The sequence below is a fragment of the Girardinichthys multiradiatus genome, chromosome 2, assembly GCF_021462225.1.
Source record: "Girardinichthys multiradiatus isolate DD_20200921_A chromosome 2, DD_fGirMul_XY1, whole genome shotgun sequence".
NCBI lineage: Eukaryota > Metazoa > Chordata > Actinopteri > Cyprinodontiformes > Goodeidae > Girardinichthys > Girardinichthys multiradiatus.
In genome coordinates this window covers 22,925,132-22,932,134 of record NC_061795.1, presented here as the reverse complement: position 1 = coordinate 22,932,134, position 7,003 = coordinate 22,925,132, and positions in this window count along the sequence as shown.

The following is a 7,003-nucleotide window of genomic DNA, read 5'->3' as shown; positions in this document are numbered from 1 at the left end:
AAGTAGGCTAATAAAACATTTTCTTGTTATTCTGGCATTTAGAATAAAAATATTTCTGGTGATCCTAACTCACCAAAAACAGAGAATGTTTATCTGACTTAATGTCAGATAGTAAGAAAAATTTGGATATTGCTCTTTTTTGATGGCTTTATGAGAACAACTATCTCATCTTAAATGTAAATGAAGGAAAGGAGATGATAGACTTCAGAAGAAACAGTCAGTCATTTTCCACCGCTTATTCCATAGTGAGTCACGAGGGAAGCTGGTGCCTATCTCCAGCAGTTAATGGGCAAGAGGGGGGTTCCACCCTGGACAGGTCGCCAGTCTATCGCAGGGCAACACACAAACAACCAAGCACACACTCATTCATACATCTAACGGTAATTTAGAGTGACCAATTAACCTAACAGGCATGTCTTTGGACTGTGGGAGGAAGCCGGAGTACCCGGTGAGAACCCACACATGCACAGGGAGAACATGCAAACTCCATGCAGAAAGACCCCCGACTGGGAATCAAACCCAGGACCTTCTTGCTGCAAGGCAACAGTGCTACCAACTGCACCACTGTGCACTGTTTCTCTGAATAAACCTGTCTTCATATCCACTTCAGGACTTTACTGATACATTTAAAGCATTTACTGCATGCCAAAGCAGCTGTTAACATAAATAAAACATGTTGGCTGCATGTTGGAGCCCCAGTTCAGGTATGTTGACAGCTTAATAAAAAGGGAACAGAATTACTGGATTGATAAATCTAGCTTCAGATTCAAATGACAGAAAAATATAACTGTTTTAATAAACAGCAACAATTGTAATTTTGTCCCTATGTTGGAGACAAGCTCACTCTAATACCACCGGAGCTAAAACAGTGAAGCTAACCTTAGCTTTGGGCTATGAGCAGACCCTTAAGTAAATACAGTCACTTACTGACAAACTACAGAGCTGATCTAGCTGTATTCATAACCTCCCGAATCACTGCACTAGGTTCTTGTTTAAAAATGGACACACTTTTTAATTTAGCTTTTAATTTATAAAGCAAAAAAACTATCTTAGGCTGAAATACAGTACATTTCGGATTTCCCTATCAAGTATGTGCCACCTAGACTCCCCAGTTCATCAGAGACCTGCTCACTTATTGGTCTCAGGACCAGAACTAAATAAGCAGAGGCATCCTTTAGTTTCTATACCCCTAGGTACTGGAAGAAACTCACTGAAAAACCAAAATGGGCTAAAGTGTTGGTGCCTTTAAATCAGGACTGAAATATTATTGTTTACAACAGCTTTCAATCAAAGTTTCACTAATTAACAGTTTGCCCAATCACAGATAAGCGATTGAAGCGTGGGATTTACCATTATATTTGCATTTTAACATTAGTTCCTTTAGATGCAATGCTTTTGAAAGCATAAAGGGATTTGTTATTTTAATGATTTTGTTCTTGAAATTTGTCTGAAGGACTTTAGATTGTCTTGCATATAAAGGACAAAACACCATATGTGGTGTCTTTTCTGTCTTTTTATGTGGTGTCTTCCTACAAGTTGCACTGCCTGGCATACAAGTTAGAAATCAGTAAATAAACACTGCACTGAGGAGGAATCGCAGAACCAGTAGGGCCCAAGCCAGACCTATTTTTGAGGGGTTTTTGTGAAAAAAGAGGGAGAAACAAACCATACAAAAGACATAGCAATAACAAGTGGTGGGCCTACAGCCTGCCATGTTGGTTTTGGGGGGAAAGCTGTGGGACGGCATCTATTCGTCAGCCAGTTATGAGAAGAGCTCATCACAAGCTTCCTGTCTCTAAACCCCTGGCCTCATTGTGGAACCTCCCCTTGGTTCTGGATGCCCTTATTGCTCCACCATTTTAGCCTCCGGAGCAGATGGTGTTCAAATTTGTAATGCTGAGGGCAGCACTTCTGTTGGCTCTAACCTCAGCTAAGCATGGAGGTGAGCTTCATATTTTTTCTGTGTATACTGCAAGTATTTCTCTCCAGGGAATGACCTTCCTTCCCAATCCTGCCTTTATGCCAATAGTTCAGCAATGGAGCTGGTATCATCTAATCCCCACCTTTTCCCTCAGTGGAGCAGAACTGTTTACATGGATTTTGTCCAGTACATTCCCTGTGCATGTGTATGGGTAGAATGAAAATACTGAGGAAAAGTGACCTGCTGTTTATTTCTTGGGCCAAAAGTGATTTAGGTAAGCCTGTGTCAAAGCAGTGGCTTCTACACGGACTAGTGAGTGTGATTGCCTTAGCTAACAGCTCCGAGGGCAGAAGGCCACAGGGGCCTGGGTGCGTACTCCACTAGAGATCTAAAGACCTTGTGGGACCTCTTCAGAGGGGTATTCATTCAGGAGACCTGCCCTGCAGAACTGGGTTTCTCCCCATACCTTTGCCGGTTTTATGAGCAACATGTCACAGCTCTACCACTGGCTCATTCAGTGCTCAGCTTCATCAGTGACACCATACAACTGTCAGTGAAATGCCTTGTAGAGCAGCTGGTCTTGGGTGTACGATCTGCAATGGAATCAGGGAGTCAGGATTTTCCCATTGTGAGACACATAACAAATGCTATGAAAGAAACTTTAGGTTAGAGTTGTAACCCCAGCACTCTGAGTAGCATGAGTGAGCGTGTCACCAAGTCATCCTCCTTGCTCATTTGTAGAAGGAAGGAGGATGTGTCTTTTTGAATGATTTGTCTTTGCAGTGTCAGCCCCATTTATAGGGGGTGGGGCTTTGCCCTCTTGGCACTGACAGACTTGTCCCCAGTCAATCATGGATGGAAGAGTGTAATAGGAGCTTCTGATGAGGTCAGGCTTAGAGCATTCCCATTGGGAGACACTGACTCATGCTACTCAGAGAACCAGAGTTATGAAAGTAACCAGGAGTTTTTTTTCCCATTTTAATAACAATGCAAAATAACTAAAGCCCAGTAAGATTAGATACACATGGCACATGAATATGCTTTGATGTAAACTATTTCGTTCATTGCTCTAGATGTTAGTTTAGGGGTAGTCGCCCTACTTGATCTATTTTCCCATCAACCACATGACCAGCTTCCTTGTCCATGTTGAAGAAAAGAATGCTGCCACCACTATGTTTCATCATGAGAACTAAACACAGCAATTTGAATGTAGGCCAAAAAGTTCAATTTTTAAAATTATCTGGCTGGAGGTTTCTTCCTGTTAAAAGGGAGTTTTTCCTCTCCGCTGTCGCTACATGAATGCTCAGTATGACGGACTCCTGCAAAGTCAACACCAGTGACTGTCCACTGTCTCTACATGCTCATCCAGGAGGAGTGAATGCTGCAAGTCACTGACTGGATGCAATCTGCTGGGTTTCCATAGACAGAAAAACTTTTTATCCAATTTGAATAAATAACTCAATCTGACTGCACTGTTTAATGATTAGAATTAATTGGAATGTATGTATCTGACTTTTGTGAAGTGCCTTGAGACAACATGTGTTGTGAATTGGCACTATATAAATAAAACTGAATTGAATTGAATTGACCAGACCAGTTTCTTTCACTTGTTTGCAGTGTCCCCTACATGGTTTGTGGCAAACTGCAAATTTGACTTCTTTCAGGCTGCCAGTTTAGGTGGACAGCCATATCCTGGTAGGTTTGTACTTGTACCATTGTCTCTTGATTTTTTGGATACAGTATAGGGCATCTCAAAGTTCTCTGTGAGAAAGCTTGGGATAGTTTTTCTATGAACCAACCCAGCTTTAAATTAGGCATCTGGTTGCACTATATTTTATTTAGAGGTAGCAGTGTAAACAGTAAAGCATCACTATAACTAAATGGCATGTAGATAATTTTTGAAGGCACTGTATGTCTTGTTTTGTGTGCAATGCAATAGACTAATGTACTGTGAAATAAATCAACAGGTGTGCAGAGGGCAAAGCAAGGCCTGCAGGGAATTTTCAAGCACCTGATGTTGTTACAAAGAGATCCCACTGCTTTAAAGAAGACTGTTTATTCATTCATGATGAACGGAACAGCCGTTCATATATTTGAAGAGTCCAGACTGTTAAATCAACCAAGTTGAATGAAGATGGAAACTGAGGTGAAAGGGTTGCCACTTCTGCTTCACAACAACAGTCATTTTGTGAGGGGAAGAGGTTGATAGACATTGTAGATCTATTTGTATATAAATATCAGAATACAGGCAGTTTCTATGCTTGATAAAGGGACTAGTAAAACCAGTTTGGGGAGAGCAGATAAGCTGAGTCATGGTGATGAAGACTTCCAGCTGATGCCTCTGAATTGTGACCTTTCAGTTCCTACAAATGTTTTAGTAGAGTAGTTCTCAAACAGTTTGTGGCCATTACCACCTCGACAAAAACTCTGTATTACAAGAGGTGACATTATGACACACATTTGTACTGTTGTCCTGTTGTACTGTACAGCAGTATGTTGTGTTTTGTCATTAAAAAAGAAAGAATGTGGTTTTTACATGTTGTGAATTGGTGTAATATAAAAAACTGAATTAAAACTGAATTGAGTTTAAACGTGTTTCATTTGTACTAAAAAAAATCTGATTTATCAAGTTCCAAGCAGACAAAATAAACAGGATCCCTGGAGCCGAGAAGTCAAAACCCAACATGGCTGCCACTTATTAAACATAGTGACTGCAGCCTTATTAAAGGGTTTATTTGATGCCTTTCCCCATGTATTTTATAATGCCACTTGCCATTCGTGGTTTTGTACAATTCTGTTAGTGAATGGGTGTTAGGAATAACCTTGTAACGATGAAGCAACTCAACCAGAACCCAAAACGCAGCCAGACAAGAGAATGGTTAACCAAAAGTTTTAATATAAAAAAAATAATAATAATAATTGGGTAGAAGAGGTTCCACTGAAGCGGTCAGACAGGAAGGACAGGAATGGAGGTTTATCAGGGAACTGAAATCCAGCCGGGGAGGAAGGGGAAGTGGACAACAGGAGGTCTTGGGGGTTCCAGGAACAAACAGGAGACAGAGAATATTTCCACCAACCAGATGCAGAAGCGGGAGACAATCCAAGCTAAAGCACAGAGTCAGAGACAGGAAGGTTTCAGCAACGTGAGGTCAGGACTTTTCCGAACAGCAGAAGGACAAGGCAGAAATCAGTGGTCAAAAAACAAGCAGGATCAGATAACCAGAAAAAAACTCTCTTGAAACATGAATCAAGGCTTGAAAGCTGTGACAGAGGCAACAGACGATCTCACACTGAGCTGGTGACGAGCAGCTGATTAAATAGGAGCAGCTCAGTGCAGGTGAAGGCAATGAGTAATCAGCACAGTCAAGGTGAGCTGAAGGGCTGGAATCATGACAAACCTTTATTAATATGCTCATAGCTGTTTTTCCTTTTTATACCATAGTGAAGTAAAGTATAAGTTCTAATGTTTCCCTTTTGTTAGAATAAGATAATAATGCTCATAGACACACAGTACAAGGACAAATGGCCCAAGATTTGTCATAAATGACCTGAAGGTGGAGCACTGGGATTGATAGTGGAGCAGCCGGTGTAACTGGGTTGATTAGAAACCTACAGCACACTTAGATTAAGGATGGACACCCACTACTACACAATCTAACAGATAAACACCACAATGGTGACACATAGTCTACTGATAATCACTGAGGGAGGGCACATCCAGGAGTACCAGATATAAAACTACATGTGACCTTCTATCGAGATTCTTCGTCATCCTCTAACAGATGCTACAGTCCGAGACGGGAGCCTCAGCGCTGATCTCTGTAATCATTCCTCTGCCTTAATTTAGATTAAAAAGAGCTAAAAGTTAGAAACTGGTTGAGAGTCATTCCTTTAATAGTCTTTAGATAGAGTGAGTGACTGTTTCTGGGGTTCCAAAGGACCGGAGGGGCTCCGAGGCGTCTGACCGCCAACAGGGTGCGGTAGCTCAGACATGGGTTAAAAGTAACTTACTTTCTAAAGTAATAGATTGATCTTTTCTACTTATTTAGTTTTTTGCATTAAAAGTAATCCAAATGTATGATTGGATCTAAATAGCTTACAACAGAGCTGATTTATTTATGAAACGCCTTTTATACAAAACAGTGACACAAAGTATTGCAAAACCTTTATTGTACGCTTTGCAGCACGAATTTCAAACTATATTAGATTTATCAGGATTTGATGGGGTTCAACATTTTGGTGCAGTTTTTGTATTTTTAAGAGCAATCTAATGGAGAGGGTAGCAATAAAATGGCAATTTAGCAGGGTTCGGGGTTGGCCTGAATTCTAACTTACCAACTACTTAGGACCTTGGGGCCTCCGGAGAGATTAAACTTCTCAAAGGACAAATGTGCCATTTGTACACATATAATGGTGCATCTCAATACATTAGAATATCATGGATGAGTTAATTTATTTTCAGTAATCAAATTCAAAAAGTGAAACATGGATTCACTATATACAGTGTGTACTTCTGAGCATTTATTTCTGTTAATTTTGATCATTATGAGTTACAGCTAATGGAAACCCTAAATTCAGTTTCTCAGAAAATTAGAACAACTAAAAAGGCTTTGGTTATACATGTCGCTTGTTCACACTTTTCTACCATAATTTTTCCTTATACTTCTACGGTCTGAATTCATAATACTTTTGCAGAAACAAATTACTTGTTTGGGTTATGCACTGCAATACTGTATTAATTTACAGTACACTGCACAGTGAAAGCTCTGCTGCATTCCAGTGTTGATCCACCATGCACTCGCAAAATAACAGCAACAAGTCTGGGTTTGTACTGTACACATAACCAACTGCACTCTTGCCTTGTTTCTGTCCTTGGTGCATAACCAAATTGCAAAGGGAAGGGCTCCGTCTACATTCTGGCTCCGATCCAAACACGCCCACTTAGAAGTGTCTTTTGTACCCTTATGGTTAAACAGCAGCAGCTGTCAAATTTCGCCCTACAGAAATTATCCACACCACAAGAAACGAGCTGGTGTAGACTACATTCTTCACGTCGCTGCTGAGTTCTGTTTACGATTTATA